Source organism: Adiantum capillus-veneris, chromosome 22 (assembly GCF_014529385.1).
Source record: "Adiantum capillus-veneris isolate H3 chromosome 22, ASM1452938v2, whole genome shotgun sequence".
Classification (NCBI taxonomy): domain Eukaryota; kingdom Viridiplantae; phylum Streptophyta; class Polypodiopsida; order Polypodiales; family Pteridaceae; genus Adiantum; species Adiantum capillus-veneris.
In genome coordinates, this window is record NC_140952.1 from 118,245,457 (window position 1) to 118,269,566 (window position 24,110).

Consider the following 24,110-nt stretch of genomic DNA (forward strand, 5'->3'; position numbering starts at 1 on the left):
TGTTGTTTATGCATCACAGTGGTGTTGCAAAATCTGCAAATTGAAATCCACTTTGTACCAAATTGTCTTTTTCTTCCTTTGATAAGTTTGTTCCAATACCACTTGCCAGAAAGTAGGAATGTTTGGTGAGAATTTTACTTGCCTCTGTACTTTTTGTGTGTGGGAAACTTTAAAATTGCAGAACCATATTCACTGGGCGACTGTCTTGTCTTTAAAAGTTCTCTCAGACCAAAAACATGGAGCAACCATTCCAACTTGACGCTCTAATTTGTTACCACAACTTTTCTTCCCTACCATTCCAAAACATTTCCTCATGCAATTGGCTGGCATCCTTCATAAAGCCCATTCTTCGCGGGCAACTTTGACCTCTTGAATACACATCGCTGAGTTCTCTCTAGGCTGCACTGGAATGCGCTCTTCTGCTTCATTGTTAGTGACAACATATACTTCTTCATTATCCTCTCCATCAAATTCTATAGTCCGTGGTCTCCCTCTGGTTTTGCACTGTCTTACTTCCATTACATATCCAGGTTTATGTGAGCTTGTACCGAGTGCACTATTTTTCTTCCTCAGTTGTACTGTCTCTTTGTCACCTTCCATCAAAGGCTCCTCATACAAAGGATTACCAACAACCAAGCCTTTTAAGGTACTCACAAACTAAGTTGGATTTGGAGATTCTCTGCGTTTGGAGCTGGCCATCATTGCTTCTATGGAAGGACCCGTTCCGATGTATCTGCCTATGGTGTATCCCAATCTTTTTGCGCATTGAATATATGCATTCAAAACATCACTGACACATGCATCATATAGTAATATTTTACGTTTACCACCTTCACCTACCAGCCAACTAGCATGGATGCTCTCTGACAAGTTTGTGCTCGGTATTTGAGCTTTCTCCCATGGACTCTTACCAGCCTATAAATACAAAACAAGTAAAACCATAAACATGTAAATCTCTATTTTTGTGTATTTAAGAAGAATAAAAAATCTCGCTGATATACCATTGTCTCAGAGCTTCCCCAATGGGCAATCTGTTGCTCCCACCACCAATAAAACCATCTCTCTAAAGACTTTTTATTATCCCCTGTCACATTTTTCACCCACCATTCTCATATTGTGGAAGCTATATGGGAGGCCTCATTTGTAGTCTTTGCTAGGCGCCATGTTTCACACATTTCAATGTGATGCATTTGTCTATCTATAGCGACATGTTTTTTTGTGTGTTTGTGTAGCTCTGTTCCCAATGGAAAATACATGAGCGCTCTCTCCCCTCCATTACATTATGTCGTCCTCCATTGTATACAACTTGTATTGCCAACCAATGAGCCCCGGCTTCATCAAACATAAACCCAACAAAGTCTGCTGGTTCATGCCCACACCTCTCCATAACTGAGTTTAAATTTCTCCAAAACAAGATTCTTGTATCTTCATCTTCTTCTTTACATTCACATATTACTATCACCTGCAATGCTCTCATGCTGTACACATAGAACAAATAAGTTAAAAAAGTTAACTTATAAGAAAACACTCTATCTATCTTATATTTATAAATTCACTTACCCAGGATCATAAACCGAGCAGGACATAGTTGCCCATCCTTCAATCCAATGAGTATGATCAAAGTGCACCCAAGCACTACTCAAATCTTCTGTTGATCCCTCCTCGCCTCAGTCTATTGACTAGATCAACTCCAAAATCTGGTCCTTTTGTGGACATTTTGAATACGTAGCATTTATCATCAGGCCCACCTTGGCCTGGAAAATGACTTCCATGAAAGAATGAAAAAACACACAGTTTCTGTAGCAATAGTATATTTTCGTGTCCATCACCGACAACTTGACCCTGTTTAGCTTTCTCATTTGATACAATACTTTTGAAGCCCCTATTCTGAACAAGGGGCATCATTTCCTCAAGGAAATGGTTAAGCTCTACATCAGTGGCTTCTACATCATCTTCTCTAGTCAAATATTGCAATAGCATCTGACGAGTAAATAACATTTGTATTTTTCTAGGACCCCTCTTCTCAATCTTTAAAACTGTCTTAACAAGATTGTGTACCTTTCTAAAGCTGCCCTTCTAGTTCTTGGCTGTACATTGTTGTCATGCACTCCTAGATGGATCATAAAATGTGTTATTATTGTTTCCTTTGGAATCACATGATAGATCATACACTTGCAGACATTTAAAAAGGTGTCTGTTATGTCACAATAGTGGTAGGTTATTCTAGATGTACCTTCACTAGCAGGATATCCCATGCTGATTTGTCTGTCCAAATGTCCATGAAAGAAGGCATCATTGTATCTCCTTTCACCAAGGTAAAAAGGTCATGTCACTCTGCAACATTAAAGGCTTCCAATACAATAACTCAAACGTACAATGCAATCTATGGCCATGTTTGTCGATGTTGGGTGAGACCAAAGGTGACCGTCATACTTATGCTCCATACCGAGCATCCTTTGATTGTTTTGAACTAGAGGGAGCTCGTCAACCTTTTTGGAGATCCACAGTTCTCTAAAAGTTTAGACAGCCTGCACGCTTTACCTCTATCTTTCATCCATGAAATGATGGATGTATCCTACCTTGTATGCTCCACCCCATCTTGTGTGTCTTGAAAGGCCTCTGTTGACCTGGTTAGTTCCACATTCTCTAAAATAGTTGCGTCTGTACCCTCATCAATATCAACATTTAAATGTGATGTAGTCGATATTTTGTTACATGGTGTAGCTAGCACAAAAAAATCACCGACTTCTTCACTTGTTTCCAAACTTTCAGCTACATAAACAAAGTCATTCGAATGAATAATGTGGTAAGAAAAGGACAAAGTATGGTCAAGAAGGTAATGTTTTTTATCTTCATGATCCCATCTTGGCAAAACATTGACCTTAGACTCTAAGCTCCCTGTCTGAACTAATGCCAACAAGCTTTCAAACTTAGTAGAAGGAGGCAACAAACTTTGAAGAAAATATTCACTAAGCAGAAGCTCTCCATTTTGTAATGAGACTCTGTAATCCATTTCAGCACCATTAATCGTCCATGAAAGCATAGCTGTAGTAGTAGTTGTCATGTTAGAGACAGACATGGAGGAATAATACTTGAGGTAAATATAATGACGAAAAGAGAAGGAAGAAAATGTGTATAAGGTACAAAGAAAGAGTAAAATCATGCATCTGCAAGAAGTTAATGTGTTCATTGAAAACTGTTCTAATTAGATTTGGAATATTCAATCTTTAAGATTTGAACAATAATAGCCATTAAGATTCATTTGGATCAGCATTTTGTCAAATCCATCTATTAACCTTTAGAGTTTTCAAATTCTTTTCATTCAAAAAAATAGAATCTGATATATAAAATATACGATGTTTTAGAAATTATATATAGAATAGAATATAGAGTATATATATTGTGTAGAGTATAGTTTAATATATCCCCAATTAAGCACTTTAAAATCAAGATGGACATAGTATATATAGAATGTATGGTACCTAAGTATATAGTATATAGAGTTAAATGCATATTAGATCAATAAACTAATAAAAATGGGATTTAAGTGTATAGTATATAGAACTATACTAAAATATAATAGTCTTATTGTAGTATACAATATATTGATATATTATATACTATACATACTATACGTTTAGTTTGTATTTAAACTATAATGATATAATATATACTTAATATTATAGTTAGGTAATATAATTATAATTACATATACAACTATACTTATATATGGTATATATAGAATAATAGAATATAGTACGTACATAATATAGAATAATAGTAGATAATATATATAGAGATATACTTATACTTATTAGCTCTAACTAATACCTACGTAGAATACTTATACCTATAATATATACTTATAGTTTTAGATATACTTGCTTAATATAGTAGTATGAATATAATAGCTATAAGTATAACTTCATAAGTATAAATATATAATTATAGTTTTATATATAATAACCTATACTTATAATATATACCACGTTCAATAAATAGTAATAGCTATAGTTATATTATATACTTATTTAATATAAAACCATGAATAAAATATAGAGTATATATTATCTTAACCATACCTACTATATAATTAGATATATAATATAGTATCTTAACTATACGTACTATATTATATTGTAAAGATATAAAGTATACATTTTATATAATTATAGTTTACAAATGTATATCATATACTTATGATGTATTTATACGTATCTATAATATAAGCTACAATATACTAATAAAATATTACTATGTTTGTAATATATACTTAACGTATAATATTATATGTTATTATATCATATTATATTGAGCTTTATAATGTATTATGTAATTATATAATACTATCACTTATTGTATATACTATTTAACATTACTATCATATACAAACATACGTATACTATATTTTATACTTTATAATATACAAGATTTATATATTGCATACTATATATTAACTACTATACCTATAATATATTATATACTATATAATGTACATAACATATAGATTATAAACTATATATTAACTAGTAAATGTATATTATATTATATACTATATATTATCCATATAATTACGAGTAAACTAATATAATATACTATGAACTAATATAGTTTTTGTCCGGGCATAATATGGACTGGCTCTTAGGGTTAAAGTTTTTTCCACTTGCAACAAGTCATTCACCTGCTTCAATTGGGGGCTCTTAGTCCTCATTGCAAGGTTTTCGGCGTGCTACTTGTGCACAACAAGTACGTTCCCTTGCTCAAAGCAATGGTGTCCTCTCTCTATCTCTCACAATTACTCCCATCGCTTGGAGCTTCAAGACAGTGCGCCGATGATAAGGGAGCTCTGCCCCCCCTTTTTCTTCGCTTTTTTGGGTTGTGGGTGGACTGTCTTGAAGCTTCAAGTGACGTGGAAATGTACTAGATGTTTGTGGATAAGCATATTGAGAAATGCGAAATGTGTTGAGAAATGCTTAAATTGTTGATATTCATCTGCTCTATTAACAAAAAATGCAAAAAGAAAACTGGAATCTTAAAAGGTGTGTTTTTATTGATGATGAGGCTCAGGTTGATGAAGACTCCAACAATGTCGAAGATGATGTAGAGATCACAAGTAAACTATGCTTATATGTTACAATTTCAATTGCAATGGTGGATAGTTAAATTCTATGGATGTTTGATTTTTGTTGAGAAAGTTTGGTTGTGCTCAACAATGTGAAAGATCAAGAAAGGTTGTATAATTTTCTATATACATACCATTTGCTGAGAAAATACTAAGTATTGTTTTTGTTTATGTTTGAGATAAGGTCCTTAAATCTCATGCGAGAGACCTATATAGGGTGTGCGTTTTTTTTTTAATAAAAGTTGTCTCTGTGCAAAGGAGACTCTTAGACTATCTAATCCTAATTGCATATGTTTTTTGACAATTAAATGTTTGTGTGTTTTCTGTATGTATGTAGAGACCAATGTTCACATTGAAGATCCTCACGACAATGAAGAAGATAGTGATCATGAAGGGGATGATAAGAATAAGCATTCCAAACACTTAGGCAAGAAAATTTTGTTTGGCTTGATGAAAGATGTTCTAAGCCAGTTTTATGTCAAGAAGAAGACATTGCCTCCTCCTGTTCCACTTTGTCGACTTATGGTGCATGAGGCTGTTAGGTTTGCTAGAAATGATGTAGAATGGCTCATTTCCTCTTTTCATTCTGCTGGGTATTTAGAAACTATGGGGTATTTCCTTGTGTCCGTTGGGGATTCTAGAGGAGATACCATTCCCGTGACCGTGGCGGATATGGAGGAATGGGGACCACTCTGGCGGGAAATAAATGTTGAGTTTGAGAGAGCACTTGGTAGAGAGTGGAAGGAGCTCAAAGGAAAGAAATTTTTGGTGTGGGATGGAAACCACCGGCTTAAAACATGGTGGAAAAGAATCAAAGAAAGTGAGACCTTTTGCCTTTTTCACTTTTTTGTTATAAACCTTCGTTTACATAAATTGTGATTATTGTTTTTGTGATAGAGTATTCGGACAATGTTCAATACCATGTTAGTGTCCATTGCCAATTCCTTGAGTTGTCTAGATCAAAAGAACCAGAGTTGCTTCTTGCACTTGACACTTATAATGCGTAAGTTTCTAATTGTATGTTGACTATCTGTTTTTTTGCAAACAATGCTTGTGTTTTACTATTTGTTTTATATTTTGCTGCAACATTTCTAGGGCACATGTCATGCCAAACATCACTCATGAAGTGTATATATTTCAAGGATTTGGCATGGCAAATAAAGAGTCTATCCTTCAAAAATTGACACCCGATATGAGAGAATGGGCTAGAGTGGAGATGATTGTTGAGGCACGGTATTACCATGGTGCTTCACCATGGTACAATACTCCATATGGATTGGTATTGCAACTAGCGTGGAAGGTGATAACTACTCTACATAATTGGTAATTATTGCTAAATTTTATTGTGGTTTTAATACAATGTTTTGTATTAGGACGAGTTCACTGCATTTATGTCCAAAGAAAGAGCAAAGCTAGATGCTCTTGGACTAAATGATTGAGAAGAAGAAGAGACTTGAAAAGGCCATAAACGTAGAAGAGGAAAGGTTGAAACATAGGGGCTACAAGTACCTATCAATCGCCAATCCTCTTAATGGTGATTATTTCTTCAAGTTGCTTTTTAGCATTAAATGGGATGAACGAGGAATGCTAAAGATCACTAGAGATAAGCTCTATTGTTTGACAAGCTCTAAAATCACTTCTGAGAGGTATTGTAGCTATTAGTTTCTCATTTGTAATTGTACTCGAGCATTTTGATTTGCTATATGGTTGTGTGATTTGTTGTTTTTTTCCTTGTATAAAGAAGATAATTTTGCACCTAATGAGCCTCACCAAGTCTAAGGATCCACAATATCTTCATTTTGGTGATTACAAGCTTTTTAAAAGTTACATGAAAAAGGAGACATTAGAAAGAGAACGGGGTCTAGGAGGGTCTCTTTATTTGGTAGATTAAGAAAGTAAAACCTTTAGTATTAAGAAAGTAATCAAGGGAAAACTTCTGAATTCAAATAGGCAAAACAGCTAGTTTATTTGAATTCAAAGTTTCCCCCCCAAAATGGAATTTAAAATCTAGTGGGTGGGTAAAAACATATCATGTAGCATATCTATGGAAAGAGCTCAACGCGGAGATCATGTGTGGGAGTTATGGAAGGCCGAAAATCATAAAATTGTCCACCTCCTTTTTAGGCAGAAAAGTGCATCCTCTGCCCACTCTTACACATCTCTTACACACCCACCAGTCTTGCACACATGGCGTGAACCTATTCATCAAATTGTTAATCACCTCCATAAGCTCATGGAAAATAAAGACGCCCTCCTACACCCCATTCACTTCCTAATACTTATTGGGCTCACTTGCATGGGGAAGCTACACTTATGATGGAAAGGCTTCAAGTAGAAGGTCCACCACTTCCAAGTTCTTTTGATCTATTCTACAAGATGAGCTTGAAAAATCATATTTTGCAGGCAGATATTTGAACACTGTTTTTAATAGAATATAGACATGTTTTAATTTACACAAGATCAAGTTGAGCACGTTTTTTTATTGTTACTATTTGTGCGGGCTTTTATTTTTCTAATGGATGCGGTGAAATCTTTTGACTCTAGTGAGAAGATGCCGGAGCTTGTGTTGTTGCCTAAGAGAGTGATTTATAGGTTTGCATCTTCCACATGCACTCTTTGAAAAATAAGAGCATTTCATTTGTTTGTCATAGTTAGGTGACAAAGGGTCGTATTGAGATTGGTAGCATATCAATTTTTGTTTACAAAAATCCTTAAGTTCCCTGTGGAAGCCCAATATGGGGTGGATGGTTTTTTTGACAATACAAGTGTGTGTAATGCCAGTGTTGAAAACACTTAAATCCCTTGTGGGAGCCCAAGACAGGGTTTATGGTTTATTTTGAGAAAGTGTACTCCATACAAAGGAGACTCTGATGTTTTTTTTTGGGTTAGGTGTCAATTCTTATAGTATTGTGTGTATGTGCTTTTCAAAGTGGATGATGCCCTAAAATTTTGTAGATGGTTTATACAATGCATTGAGACGCATGGATTAATGTGCGTGATGAGAATACAATGTTTCCTCCATTTCTAATTGAAAGAAATTTGACAACATGGGAAGCCAATGTTTATCCTTGGTGGTTGGATATCCACTAGGAGTTATTCCAAAGCAAGAGTTTGAATTACGGGCGAGTAAGTACCTTTACACTTGTGGCTCTTTTCTATGGAGAATGTATGTCTTAATTCGTTGCTAATTTATGTGATATTGTGTTGTATGGTTGTTGAATGAAGAGTTTCAAAAAGAGAGTAATGAGTACTTAGAGGAGACACAAGAAGAGTCCCTCCCTCCCATTTCACATGGAGTTACTCAAAACACCATTGAGAGTGGCTCTAAGGTACTCCACTAGCAAGCAATGTACTCAAGAAGGGTAAAGGGACCATGGAGCCACCAAGTACGTCAAGATTACCTACTCCCTCTTTGATGCCTCCCATCGTTCCATCTATGGAGCGTGTCATGTCCTATTTGGAAAACAATATATCCCATCATATGACACCCTCTTCTAATGTGCTCACTACATTGTCATTGGCGCACACTACTTCATTTGTTGCAGAGTCCTCACTTGGGTGAGAGGCTTGGGAGAGAAGGCCGATCACACGATCTGTTGGTAAGTTTAATAAATTGCTAGAAAATTTGTCTTTCATATTTCCTAATTCAAAGCTAATATGGATAATTCTTGTAGGGTTCCATTACCAAACCGTTGTAGGTGTTTTGCTTGTGGATATATCACAAATCGATAAGTTTGCCATTGATAGGTGGATTTCCATAATGCTTACTTATTTGCATTTTCTTTTTGCATTGTTCTATGATTTTGATCATGAGTCATGTTTAATTTTCTTGTAGCATCAACAAATTTTTTGCGGCACAAAATACCTATTTATATAGTAGAGATAGTGTGCCTTGTCGTGAGGTGGCTAGGCTTATCTTTGCAGATTTTCCTACAAGTTTACTTGTGGATGGTCTAGGACCAATTTCTTTGGGGTAAAACCTACATCTAACTATGGTTTTATGCTTACATAACATCATTCACTTTTGTAGAGGCCATGAGTGTTCCCAAGTGGAACACATTTTCCAGGGGTCTATTGACAGGGTGCATGGATGTGGCTCGTGAGTTTTTGGCAGATGAGGGGTTTTTAGTCACCATGTGCATGGCCGAGCATATTGGAGATTTTATTGCAGATGCTACTAGGATAGGACTTGTGTTGTTACGTACATGGACCCTCATGTGTAACAAGAAAGCATATCGGCATCCACTCACTAGAGAGGCGGTGAGATAACAAACTTAGTTTCATAGTTGTATGTCCTAACTAAAAACTTTATAGCTAGATGACATTCATTCTTTGACTTATTTATTTATGCAGGTACTTGATCTTACCATGTGTCTTTGGTATCATATTGGCCATCCTGTGCCACACCATGATAGAGAGGAAGGGGAGAAAATTGACGAAAGATTGTTTCCAGCAGATTGTAGCTACATGATAGATGATGTAGTCTTCCCCATTGAGATTGATGGTGTCATTCTTAGAGGCGGTGCAGAGTGGTCATCTTTGTTCTTTCAGTAAGATTAGTCTAAATTATGATACTAATGAATGTTATGGTATATATGTGTTTGCATTATGTTTCTAATTTACTTTTTATATGGCTAGGTGGTTGCTAGCAACGTTTACTGAGCCTCAAGACTATGTTTTGGACTTGTTTCCAGGGTGTGGTGGTTTGGGCCAAGCTGCTGTGGAAGATATGAGGCATTGCATGTGTCTAGAGCTAGATGATGTGAGCTATGAAAGATGTTCGACCGACATTGCATGTGGACCTGTTAATTGTTGATTGTGGATGCACACTTGATTGGGGAAACATTATTCTAACAGTACATATCTTGATGTTTTGGTTAATGTTTTGATGTACATGGTAGCCATATGAAATTGACATGGCATTTTGGGGTGCTCCATACATTTCATTTGGATCTATCTTTTGTGTTTGTTTGGTACATGGATGATGGCCACATGATGGGGAGATGACTTTGATTGTGCTTTCCTATGTAGTTGTATTATGCTTACACGATTGGCTTGTATGTGGATTTGTGTGAGATAACAAAATCATTTAAGTAATGTAAATAAGAGTTTATGTGAAGGAAATCCCATGTGGGAACCCAAGAAACGGTATACAGTCTCCATACAAAGGAGACTCTGGAATTTTTTGGAATCTTGTTTTATGTACAAGCTTGAAAACACATACAAATGGTGCTTTTTGTAAAGTTTCATTTTGCATAAGCATTATTGTGCTTCCATATTTCTACATAGTGTCTGGTAGTTGAAGGATTTTACTATGAGGTTTTAAGTTTTTTGGCTACACAATGATACTTAAAGACATCATTAGTGTAAAATTAGGGTTCAAAAGCTCAAAAAAATAGTTCCAATTGTAAAAGCTTGAAAATGAAAGCTCGCCAAAAAAAATCCCCGTGTGCATTATGACAGAGAAAACAATGCAACAATTGTGATTGCAGCTTACATGAAATTCTTTGTTTAGTGTGTGAAGATGGAAAATAGTAGTAGAGTGAAATGCTTGGGAGTCATTCATGACTTGGAGCTTAAGTTTTTGGGTCAAAGGGCTGTCAGGGATGTTCATGTGATGCCTAAAAAGCTTGGGGCATGTCAAATTATATTGGGTAGTCCTTGGTTGATTGTTATGAGGTCATGGTAGACCTGGTACATGGGATGCATTGACCTCTTTGTGGATATTCCTAAAGACAAGAAGATTAAATATGATATGAAAACATGTAAGGTGTTGGAAATGGATAATGAACCCGCTATGCATCAAGATTTATGCCATCCACCTACAATATATGTGACAATTATTCCAATGCGTCATATACATGTACATATTATGAGGTTTATGATCAAAGTCTTCTTGATCTTGATGTAGATCTTTGTGGGGTAAATGTATATGATGAAAATCTATGAAATCAAAACATAATCATTAGGTTGATTACAGGCTGAATGTACCAAAAGATGAATTAATGGATATGCTTGCAGGTGACTTAACTAGTCAAGAAAGAGAGGCATATGATGCATTGTTCGATAAGTATCCCAAGTTTTTTTCCAAAGATTATTCTCATGAGGGGAAAAAAGACTTTTCTTTATGAAATAAAGCTCAAAGAAGGTGTAAAGACTATTGCTTAAAAGTGAAGGACACTTGGTAGTATCATTCAGTGAAAGGTATTGGAGATGCAAGCTAGTTTTATCTATCTCGTGGATGATGCACAGTGGAAAGGGTAATAAATGGAGGATATGTGTGGACTATAAGCCACTAAATGCAAAAGCAAGAGTCATAACTATCCACTTCCCTTTCAGGATGAGATTTTGGACACTATTACAGATCATGAGAGATATTCCGTTTGTGATGGGTTTAGTGGGTATTTTCAAATTGGAATTTCTTATGAAGATTACAAAAAGAACGAGAGTTTTGACTCCTTTGGGAGTGTTTTGCTATTGGGTAATTCCCTTTGGTTTGATGCATTCTTATGCTAGCTTCTAGAGTTGGTGGACAAAGTGTTGGGGCCTTACCTTGGAAGCTTTTTGAAAGTTTTTATGGATGATTTTTGTGTTTACAGTGACATAATGCTCCATGTGAAAAAGTTTGATATGGTGTTTTAAAGGATTAATGGTCAACTCAATCCTTGAAATGTAAATTTGCAAGAGCTAGAGTGATACTTCTTGGCCATGAGGTAAGTGAGAATGGGATAGCTCCAAATCCTACAAAAGTGGAATGTTTTCTTATGATGGATAGGCCTAAAAGTACAAAAGAATTGATGAATTATGTGAAAAATATAAGGCACTTTTCAAGGTCTTCCTGTAAGGATTATATACACCCTTTGCAGAAGGCAACCTAGAAAGACCCTTTTCTTTGGATTGAACATGAGTAGACAACTTTTCAATATGTTAAGGAAAAGCTACCTATTGATGATGCCTCCTTGTTGGGATAAAATGTTTTACTTGATCTTGGGTGTGGTTGAGCATGCTATTCGTGCAGTATTAATACAACAAGGAAAAGAACAGTCTTTTATGAGGCCGGTTTACAAAAAAAGTAAAGTGAAGAATGATGTCCAAAAATCTTGGCATGAAGTTGAACAATTGGTTTGGACCTTGGTGTATGAAGACTGATATCTTATCTTATTTGTAAGCATTTTGTGGTGTTGACATTGTGTAACTTATTGTGTCTTGCACTAAGGTATTATGTGGATAGTCCTAATTGCAAAGTGGCTGCTTACTTTGCAGCATTTCAATGTGATCTTTACAAAAGAGAATAGAGTGAGAGAAAATATGGCAGATATTCTCACTTTTGAAGAGATTCATGCTGATGGGTGCAAAGTGCAACACGAACCACGATGGCCTCTACGCCAAGACCGTGCATGCCAAGCTTGTCAAGGGAAATGGAAAGGGGGCACCACCTAGCTTTGAGCAGCTAGGACGCGGACAGAGGTAATCTAAAATAGCACAAATACTGCACACCGAGAGAGAGAGAGAGAGAGAGAGAGAGAGAGAGAGAGAGAGAGAGAGAGAGAGAGAGAGAGAGAGAGAGAGAGAGAGAGAGAGAGAGAGAGAGGTGATGAAAACCCCTCAAGATGTGAGGGAAACTTGATTCAAAGTGATATTTACAGAAACCTTAGCTACAGTGTTAAGGCTACACCTTGGTGGAGTAGGATTTTGACTTTAAAAGTGAGTATGTAATGAACCTTAATATGGGGTGTGTCTTTTGGGATCTTAAGTGTAGGGATGTTTCTATATGTCAAGGTGTGTTCGGCAATAGGCAGGTTTTCCATTACGATGATGAAGAAGATGTAATGGCAGATTCCTGCAGTATTAAGGAAGTGTCAAATGTTTGGTCAACACTGTTGTCTTTTCTCTCTTTCTGTATTCTCATCAATGTAGTATTCCGAATGCGTAATGGAAGCAGCAAGTCTTTTCAGAGTATGTCTACGAGTCTGTACTGAAGTTTGTAGCAATGGCGGAATTCTGTGGATGTTCAGAGTGTTTGTCACACTGTTTGCCAGAATTGAATGATGTTTAAATGGGAGAGTTAAGGGCAATAATACACTGGCGATCACGGTATTGGTGACGTGTGTTCATGGACGAAGTTACTCTCTTCTGTGAGAAGGTGGAGTGCCAGGATGAAGTGGAATCGAAAACGCATCGGCAGTTATTATGACAGTTTGGTTTTGAAGAGGTTAAGTGCCATTGGGTAATCAGTTCTGGATAATTTACCACAACCATCACATTCTTATTTGACAAGGTTGGCTGTGAGGCAGCGGGAGTTGCCGCAACAGGAGGAACAGCGTGAATCGGGACAGGAGAATCGTGAAGATAGAGGTGTCCAAATTGACAATTGGGAGGAAGCATCAGAGCCGAGTACAGAGGATTTAGAGGTCATTGAGCAATATGGGGGAATTTTCAATGAGGCTGAGGAGAATAGGCCATTAGACCCAGGATATGTTGGAGGTGAAGTGTTGCAACAATTGTTTTTGACAAGGAGAAGATTAGAATATGACCCTCTGGGCATTGGCAAAAATATTCCACGTCAACCAGTAATACCGGGATCATCATCATCATCCTCAGCAGGGTAATTATCTCCAAATCCACAAAGGAATATGGCGGCAGCGGCTAGAGCAGATTTACGCGTCAAGTTTGGGACCTTCTCAGGGAAATCCAAACAGGACCCTAATTGCCACGTAGCTCAATTTGAGACAAGATGGCAGGCCAGAGGATTTGACGGAGTATATGATGCAGCAGCCAAAATGCAACAATTCCAAGCAACATTGGAGGGGAAATCCATGTAGTGGGGTTGAGTAATTTCAATGTGGGACATTTTGTGGATTATGATGCATTGAGAAATGCATTTCTGAACAGATTCCGAAAGGAGAAGACACCAAATGATGTGCTTAATAAAGTGAAGCAAATTAAGCAGAAGAAAATGTTTGTTGAGGATCATACTCAGAGGTTTAATCAGTACTTGAATAGGCTTACCTATGCAGAGAGGCCTACAGATGAAATGTTATCTGGATATTATATGAATGGGTTGCGGAAAGAATTGTGGAATGCAGTTGCAGGTGTTGATGTTGGAGCAGGATTGGATAATTTGGTAGCAACTGCCACAAGGGCAGAGAAGAGGTTTAGAGTTGTTAACCCAAGTTCCTCTAAAAAGAAGTTAAAAAAGAAAGAGAAAAAGGGTAAAAAGAAGAAGAGATCAGCAGATGACAGTAGTGAGGATGAGTCAGATTCCAATTCAAATTCGGATACGGATACGGACACAGATTCATATTCAGATTTTGGCAGCAATTCAGACTCCCATGAGAGTTTAGACTCAGATTTTGATTCAGAGAAGAAGATGGAGCCAAAGGCAGTGAAGTGTATATTCTTGGGCTACCCAGTTGAAAAGAAAGGTTACAAGTGCTATGATCCTACGACAAGACAAGTTTATGTCAGTAGAGATGTCAAATTTTGTGAGCATGAACCATGGTATAAACCAAAGCCAGTGATGATAGAAGATGAGTATGAAGAGCAAGAGAATGTGCGTCATGTTGTTGATAAGCCAGGACCATCAACAAGAACTATTTCAGGACCACATATGACAAAGGAGAGTACAGGAAGTGTCAACCCATGGAGTGGTCTTTTGCGAGATAAGAAGCAAGACGAGAAAGGCAAGAAGAAAGTGGTTGAAGAGAGTTCTGGAGATGAAAGACTCGATGAAGAGCATGGTTTACCACATTTGAGGACACCTGGCAGTAAGCATATTGAGAAATATGTACCCCCATATACAAGAGTTGAAGAGAAGAGTGCACCACAGTTGAGAAGATCCGAGAGGGTGCGTTATCCAGTTGATAGATTGACATACAACGGTTACATGCGTACACATTATGTATACATGGTTTCACGTGTGCAACATAAAGAGCCTACATGTTTTCAAGAGGCAATTGGAAAATCAGAATGGGAGTCAGCTATGGCTGATGAGATGGATGCTCTTGTGAAGAATGACACTTGGGATTTGGTTCGCTTGCCAAGTGGAAAGAAAGCAATTGGTTCAAAATGGGTATACAAAGTCAAGGGCAAGTCAGATGGTAGTGTGGAAAGATACAAAGTGAGGCTTGTTGCTAAAGGTTATGCACAAACAAAAGGTCTTGATTATGATGAGATATTTAGTCCAGTTGCAAAGATGACAACAGTCAGATTGGTGATAGCAATGGCAAGTATGTTCGGTTGGAAGTTACGGCAAATGGATGTGGATAATGCATTCTTGAATGGTGACTTGGAAGAAGAAGTTTATATGATACAGCCAGAGGGTTATCAACATCCAGAGTTTCCATATTATGTGTGTAAGTTGAAGAAAGCATTGTATGGTTTGAAGCAAGCATCTAGAGCTTGGTGTGAAAAGATAACCAGATTCTTGAAGAAGATTGGATTTAAACAATCTACTGCTGATCACTCATTATTTTTGAAGCATGTTGATGGAGAGATCGTCGTTATTGTTATCTATGTTGATGACTTGATTCTCACTGGAAGTCATGATGAGCAAATTTTGCATGTCAAGAAGAGTTTGTTGAGAGAATTCAACATGAAGGACCTTGGTGAGTTGAGATATTTCTTGGGAATTGAAATTGTCAATACATTATCAGGAATTTGGATGATACAAAGACAATACGCATTGGATATGCTTGAGAAGTATGGAATGACAGCATACAAACCGATTGATACACCTCTTGATCAAAATGTGAAGTTGTTTGATGATGGACATTACATTGAGGATGTCACTATGTATCGCAAGATGGCTGGAAGCCTTATTTACTTGACAATAACAAGGCCAAATTTGAGTTATGCAGTGGGTGTTGTGAGTCAATTCATGCAAAATCCATGTAAAAGTCATCTTGATGCAGTGAGACGGATTATGAGATATGTGAAAGCCACTGTCAGTTATGGAATGTTTTATGAAAAGAATGGGAAGCTTTGTCTTTATGGTTACACAAATGCAGATTGGGCAGGAGATTTTATGGATAGAAGATCTACAAGTGGTTATGCATTTTCCATTGGCAATGGCATGATAAGTTGGAGTAGCAGAAGCAATCAACTGTAGCATTATCAAGTACAGAAGCTGAATATCATGGAGCAGCTTTGGCAGCATGTGAAGAGTCATGGTTGAGAGTACTTATGGTAGAATTTGGTTTTGACTATCTTGACAGTGTCATTATATATTGTGACAATATTAGCAGCATCATGTTGGCAAAGAATCCAGTCTACCATGCTCGCACTAAACACATTGAGGTACATTATCACTTCATTAGAGAAAAAGTTTTGGCAAATGAGATTGATTTGGTGTATGTGAAGACAAATGATTAAGTTGCGGATATATTCACAAAAGCTCTTGGAAAGGAGAAGTTTTTCTACTTTCGTGAAGCATTGGGAATCCATCATATGCAAGCTCACTCTGAGCTTGAGGGGGAGTGTTAAAGAATATGATGTTAAAGAATATGTCCATTGTGCTATGGGCGGCTGGACACTGACTATACTATGTTGTAAATATACTTTGGATAATAGTTCAAAAGAGAAGGAGAGAAGAGTAGCTCGTCGAATGGCTGCTGTAGGGTAACAATTGTGTGTATGTGTGTCTCGATGTGTGTTGGTGTGTGTGCGTAATCTTCTTTCCTACCTTCTCCATCACCTGCGCACTCTACAAAAATTGGAATCCACAAGGGTGGAATCCTCAAATAGGGAATGCACAGGTACCACAGTTGCCTGCACCACCAGCACAACAGGCAGTGATAGCCGTTTTTCGGCTCTCCATAATTGCCATAGTAAGTTACTCCACCCTACCAAATTCACCCAAACGCTATGGCTATCCCTACCATTTCACTGTACACAGACGTGTGTGAGTTAGGGGGCTTTTCCCATATCTTCTTAAAAACCCTCTGCTAGCTAGTCACTGGGCTAGTTGAGCCAAAAAAATACAAAAAATAAAAAATAAAAGTATATTATGGCCTCTTTGTGTGTAAATATTTCATTGTATATATGGCCTAAATATAGGGATTTTTTATAATTATTTTGGTATTTTATTTAAATATTTCTACTTAGGTGTGTGTTTTATTAAACCTATGTACACCTTCTTTCATCCTCTTACACCATAATTATATTTTTTGCCAATATGTACATACTCTAACCTCATATTTTTCCTTTATACAAATCACTCCCACATTTTCACCTTCACCCTCGTGAAAACAAAAAATTGATTTCTACTCATTGGTTATGTTTATTATATTATTTACTTGCATACCTTTTCCTCTTTCACCCAAAATAATTCAAAGAGAGACCATATCATATGATTCCAATATCTTTCCATATCCATAACTCCTCCATATTTTTATTATTGTTTTTACTCATTATTCTAACACCATGTGCTCATTGAGCTAAAGTCCATGAATAGTCCATACACTACTCCCACCATGTATATATTTCTTTATTCACCAATAACCCTCCTCCATGCATGGGTCAAGGGCAACTTGGATGCTTTGTATTATAATATGACAAAGGAGGGGCTCACTCTTGGATGCATTGTACAAATTCAACAAAGGAGGGGGCCACTAAAAGACTTTTGCAGGCATAAAAACAGGCTTTTTGGTGAGAATTTTGGCACCTATCTCCACTCCGACTTTGGAGCGGTAGTCAAAAGAGAAAATGTAGCCCACGCTCTGAATAATCACCTCAAATTTTTTCATGATTTTTGGAGCTACCAACGGTGAGCTATGATTTTTTGAGTGGACCCCATTCTGCCCATTTTTCTCACAAGTAGCCCTTAGTCTTCTCTCACCCTTCCACACACCTACTCACTCTTACACATCCCTCCCTCTCCTTCCCTCACTCAAACCTGCAATTTCCATGGCTTCTCCCACCCTCTTCACCATTACCCTTCTCTCTCATCCCTATAGTTCTTTTATGAACCTCTACATACATACACCCTCTCCATGTCTCTCTCTATTGCTTCTATGTTACAATTTCATTTACCTCTCCTAAAAATATCTAAAATTCAGCATCTTAACCATGATAACTTCTGCAAATTGAGGATTTTTCATCAACAAATCCTCTTTTCATCGTGGTGGTCAACCGTGGCGGCGGCATAAAGAAGCGAAGAAGAAGAAGAAGACTAGCGGTCATTTTTTCCACAATCTACACAAGGGTGAGTTCAAACTTCTTCAAAGCTTCACCATCTCAATGATTCTCTTTTAATTCACCCCTCTTCCTTCATCAAATCAACTCATCCTACCCATTGTAAATGTATCACTAACAATTCTAGTGATTATTACCACTACAACTAACTTCTCTTGTAAAAATGCACCCACACTATCAACATATGGAGTAGGCAACCGCACAAGTAAACCAAATTCACTCACTCCCATGGAAGTTTCTCTCCTTTCACCACATCAATAATTCTCTTACTTGAGCCCACATCCATGTGACTCAAGAGAAAAGAGAGACCCCATTCTCATTTGAAATTCATAAAAATTCATAATGCTTGATCTTTCCTAATAAAATTGATAAGGCTTAATCCTAATCAAGGCTTCTAAAACCTATAAATAGAACCCATTTCTCCTTGTAAAAGACATCACTATACCATTGCACACTAGATTGAGCGTACCACACGCCAGTTCTATCTTGGTTGTAAAGAGAGAGTAAGCTTTCTATACACCATCACCTTGGTGCATAGAAAAGCTTGAGCTAGTTTGAGTGAGTGTGAGTAGAAGATATTCTTCCTACCATTGTTGTATCTACCCCAACATCAATGAATTGGTAGTTTTGGGTGCAATTCATGTCCAAAGGCTCACGCTTCTCCTCCAATTTGGCTTGGCAAACTCATTCAGCTTCATAAGGTGACTTCTTTCATTGAAGGTTGTTGTTTTGTGGCTTGTGATTCATTGGCTATTGTTTGGCTACCATTGTAAGAGGGTGGATGGTGAGAGGGCTCCCATAACCCTAAGACAATGTGCTAGTGATGCTATAACCAAATCTTGTCACTTGATTCCGCAAGCTCTAAGTTCTTTTTTGTGCAAAATATAAAGTTGAAGCTAAGTTGTACACCATCTCTCTCTCTCTCTCTCTCTCTCTCTCTCTCTCTCTCTCTCTCTCTCTCTCTCTCTCTCTCGTGTTTTGGTGTGTGAGAGTGTTCCATTGGTGTTAGGGTTAGTGTAAATTCCTTGCTTGTTTGTGGGTTGCTCTAATGATTCTCCTCTTTTGCGTCCTAGTTCGCTCTTAAACTAGGTGGTGCCCCTTGTGTAGTTGGGATTTGGTTGTGGGTTTGTTGTTTTGGTTTGTGTTGTGTTGTGCCCCAGCCCCATTGAGCAGCACGGGAGCCTTGAAGGGTGTCTAGAGGTTGCTCTTCTTGTTGCCCGCCCCGGACCGCCTCAACAGCAACAAAGGAAGCGGCTCAGAGCAGTTTAGTTGGTGTTGAGGTGTTTCCGGATCACAAAGAAAATACGATTTTGGTAGATTGTCCTTTCGAATGTAGTCCTTCAAAGGATATGTGGGAAGATTTGGATATTTTGGCAGTAACACATTCAAAAGCACGTCTTAAACCACCTCTGCATTGGGAGGAGCAAAGAGATGTAACAGATGAAGCAGTTGAAGAAGTTTAAAACTTGGGTCCTAATGAGACAATTTCTAAAAAGATGCAAAAAGTGGTCAATTTTGAATTACCGTCAGCAGCATTGTTTGAAGAACTGCTAAATACTCCTATGCACTTTACATTGGATCAGTTGCTTTTGTTGGTACCAATTTTTCAAGATGGGTTTTATTCTGCAACCAGGATGACAAAAGTCCCCATGAATTCAAATGCATTGGAAAAATCAATTGGGAGTTATCAAATTAATCCAGATGATGTGGATTTCACTATACCAACTATGCGGCTCAAGTTTGATGGCCGTGTGTTACCAGAAGTTATGTTGGATGGTGGATCCGAGGTGAATATTCTGTCGGAAACTGAATTTCAGAAGATGACAAATGTGAAGTTGGAGCCTACACCATTTCAAGTGCAGATGGCGGACCAGCGGCGGAGAGTGCAGCCTATTGGAATGTTGAGATGTCAAACTCTTAAAGTGCATGGATTGTCTTTTACTGCAAATTTTGTGGTACTGAAGATGCAAGATGTTGGTAATGCTTATTCTATGTTGTTGGGTAGACCATGGTTTAAGTCAACAAAGCTTAAACAGGATTGGGAAAAGAATGAGGTCATTTTGAAGAAGGGTAAAAAGTCAATGAGGATTTCGATGAGTTCCAAGAAGCAGTTGTTGACATTGATGAAACCAATGTTGGCTCAGACTATAAATTTAGCTGAGGAAGTTGAAGATGATGAGGAAGCATGTTTTATAGAGGCTAATCATACAGTGGTTCTAGTGTTTGAAGTGGATGTTGTGAAGATTGTTGAGAATTATGTGAATCAGGGAGAGTTGAAGAAGTCAACTAATAAGTTAGAAGCAGTAGATGTAGATATGAAGTCAGAGAAGAAGTCACAAATTGGTCATAGTCGTGCAGAAAAGGATCCGGATAATTCAAAAGGGGATATTGCACCAAAGGAGGCAATCCTCAGAGCAGAGTTTCTTTATGATAAATTGATGGAGAAGGTTTCCAGAGTCAAAGAGGATGAATTGCAGGATCTTGGTTTGGGATCTCAAGGGAGTCCTAAAGTTGTCAAAATAAGTGTTCATTTGGATGATGCGTTTAAGGAAGAATTGAAGCAATTGTTGATAGAGTTTATTGATGTTTTTGCTTGGGATTATTCTGATTTGAAGGGCATGGATCTGTTAAGTATGGAGCTTGATTTACCCTTGTAATTTTCTGTGGTAAAAGCGCACATTTGTAAGGCCCCCATTATGAGGAGAAGCCATCGTGCGTGAAGGAAAATCACTCACCGAAAACCAAAATTTTCACGGACAAGAATCAGGGGCAACTTTAAAGGCCTTTAAAGAATCGCCGAAATATTCTTTTTCGCCGGAATATTATGGCCGGACGGCGGCCGGAAAGTGGTCGAAAAACAACCGGTCGGTTGGCCGGTGGCCGGTAGTCAATGGCCGATGGCCGGTGGTCGGAAGTCAATGGCCAGTGGTCGGTGGTCGGAAGTCAATGGCCGGTGGCCGGTGGCCGAATTCAATGGCCGGTGGCTGAATTCAAAAGTGGACTTGTCTTCTCAAGGACGGCCACACATGGGCGAATTGGAGGGTCCGATTTGGACTTATTCGCACAAGGGCGGCTACACATGGCTGTCTCTCATAAGAGAGGGCAGCCCTTTTGGCCTATAAAAGGAGGCCATTTCTACACACATTTCATAGTGTGAAGTTGATGCAACAAGGTGAGTGTGAGGTGGTGAGAGTGAAGCAAGGCGGGAGCTCCATTAAGGGTATAATCCCTTTGTAAACTACTTCTTGTTTTGAAGTACTAAAGCCATTGAATGGCTGCTTTCCCATGGACGTAGCCCACATTGGGTGAACCACGTATATCGTGTGTACTCTCTCTCTCTCTCTCTCTCTCTCTACTCTATAATCTCGTGTATATAAATCTGTCTCTCTCCATTAAGTAATCTACTCAATTATCTATTTAGCTACGTCTTATTTCCTAACAACTGGTATCAGAGCAAGGTTTGCTCGTAGCTAAATTATCTCAAGGAAAGGATTCCTTGAATTGAGTGGGAGTTATGGCGGAGGAAGGGAAGCTCAAGATTGAGAAGTTCAACGAAAAAAACTACCAACATTGGAAGATGCAGATTGAAGACTATCTCTACCAGAAGGACCTCTATTTGCCACTAGGCGGTCTTGCGAAGAAGCCCGCAACAATGGCAGATGAAGCATGGATTGTCCTTGATCGAAAGGCACTGGGAACAATCCGGTTAAGCTTGGCGTCAACGGTGGCCTTCAATGTTTCGGAGATGAAGACCACGGAGGACTTGATGAAGTCACTTGACGACTTCTACGAGAAACCATCGGCATCAAATAAGGTATTTCTTATGAAGCGCTTGTTCAATCTAAAGATGGCAGAGAATGGTTCAGTTGAAAAAAACCTAAATGACTTTAACACAAACATAAGTCAACTTCGATCAGTGAAAATCAATTTCGATGACGAAGTGCGAGCTCTCCTTATACTATCATCTCTACCGGATAGTTGGGACAGCCTTGTGATGGCTGTAAGTAATTCTATCTCTGGCACAAATACTCTTAAGTTTGATGATGTTGTGGGTGTTCTCCTAAGCGAGGAAATGCGAAGGAGAAGCACAGGAGAATCATCAAGTGCTGCACTATCAGTGGAAACAAGAGGAAGGCCTAAGGAGAGATTCAAAAACCAAAAGGGTCGTGATTGCTCAAGGCGGAGCAAGTCACGCACAAAGTTAGTTCTTGAATGTTGGAACTGCGGCAAGAAGGGCCACGTCAAGAAGGATTGCTGGTCCAAGAAGAAGAAGGAGACAGAGTCTCAAGACAACAAGCCAACATCGGAGGCCAATGTGGCAGGTAAAGTAGAGCAAGATGCTCTAATTCTCTCATTAGACAATGTGTCTAATTCCTGGATAGTAGATTCCGGGGCTTCATTCCATGCGACACCACACAAGCAACATTTCCAAGACTACACCAAAGGTAATTTTGGGTATGTATACTTGGGAGATGATGAAGCTTGTGAGATTGTCGGCAAAGGTACAGTTTCTGTCAAAACTGCTAATGGAAATGAATGGAAGCTTAACACTAGGTTGGTAACCTAACAGGACATAAAAGTGTCCTTTCAGGGTTTTGAAAAAAACCTCCAAAACCATTGTAGATCCACTCATTTTGTAAAATCCTTTCATGAGGTTATAGTTCAAGGACTACTACACATGTAAAAATTAAGAAAATTGTCAAATTTCTCATCTTTTGGTCACACCAAGCCTCCAAAGTTGATGGACCAGTACATTTTCATCAAAACAGTCATTTCTTACGTTTTGTTGCATAAAAATAAGATTAGGGATTTTTGTAGAACTTGAGATAAATTCCCTAGTTAACTTCAATGGGTTGGTGATCAGAACATATGATTGCTTCTCACTCACTATTTTTTGTTTTCCCAAAAGAAATAGGTATAAAAAAGTTGAATTTTTACCATTCAGCAAACCTATCATCAAAGTTTCTATAGCCATGCTAAATACAAATAATATATGCATGTTTTCTAAGTTCCCTATTGTCCTTTAGGTTCATAAGGAGCCATGGAGCATGTCAAAAGAATATTGTATCTCTTACCAAGGGGAATCTTGGGGACAAATATGAAGTGCTAAATACAGCAAACATGAAAAAACTGGGTTCAACATTATGAGTTGTAGAATCCCATAGAAACTATTCAATATCTACCCAAATTTGATCCTTATGACTAAATATGGTTACTACCTAAAAAATGCATGTAGTTGTCACAAGAAACTAACAATATTGAAAAAGCTATACTTGATATACTAGAATGTTTCGTTTTCTTCTATAATTGAAAAAATCAACCATCGTTGTCTACTATGCAAAATAGGGTATTAGGTGCCCCAAAACTCAAGAATATATTAGCTTTATGTTACAATATGTGACATAGAAAATCAAAATTGCATTTGGATATCATGAAAGCCACCAAAAAAATCATAGAAGAGCTCAAATTGGCTCAAAAACAGGATTTGACAATTTTTGTAATTTGGTCATAACTTACAACTTTAACATTTATTTCTCCCTGGAAGCATCAGAACATGTTGAGGACTACTAAAGATAGTTCTCTAGCATTATAGACCTCACAAACATGAATTCTAGAGTGGTATAGTTGCAAAAAGTTGAAAAAAGCAAAAAAAAAGACCCGTTTTTTCACACAGTTTAGGTTCTGAAATGTTGTGCAAGGACAAGGTTAAAGATGGAATTGATATTCCAAAAAAATGTGGAGTTTTTTTCAGCTCATGAGACAACTTTCTAGATAGATAGCACCTCAAAATCCA

The 24,110-nt window shown here is 37.8% G+C and overlaps 1 pseudogene; it reads left to right on the top strand.

Annotated features, from left to right (window-relative positions):
• The first annotated feature begins 5,010 nt into the window (after positions 1-5,010).
• LOC147430103 (uncharacterized) lies at positions 5,011-9,938 on the top strand (annotated as a pseudogene).
• The last annotated feature ends 14,172 nt before the right edge of the window (positions 9,939-24,110 follow it).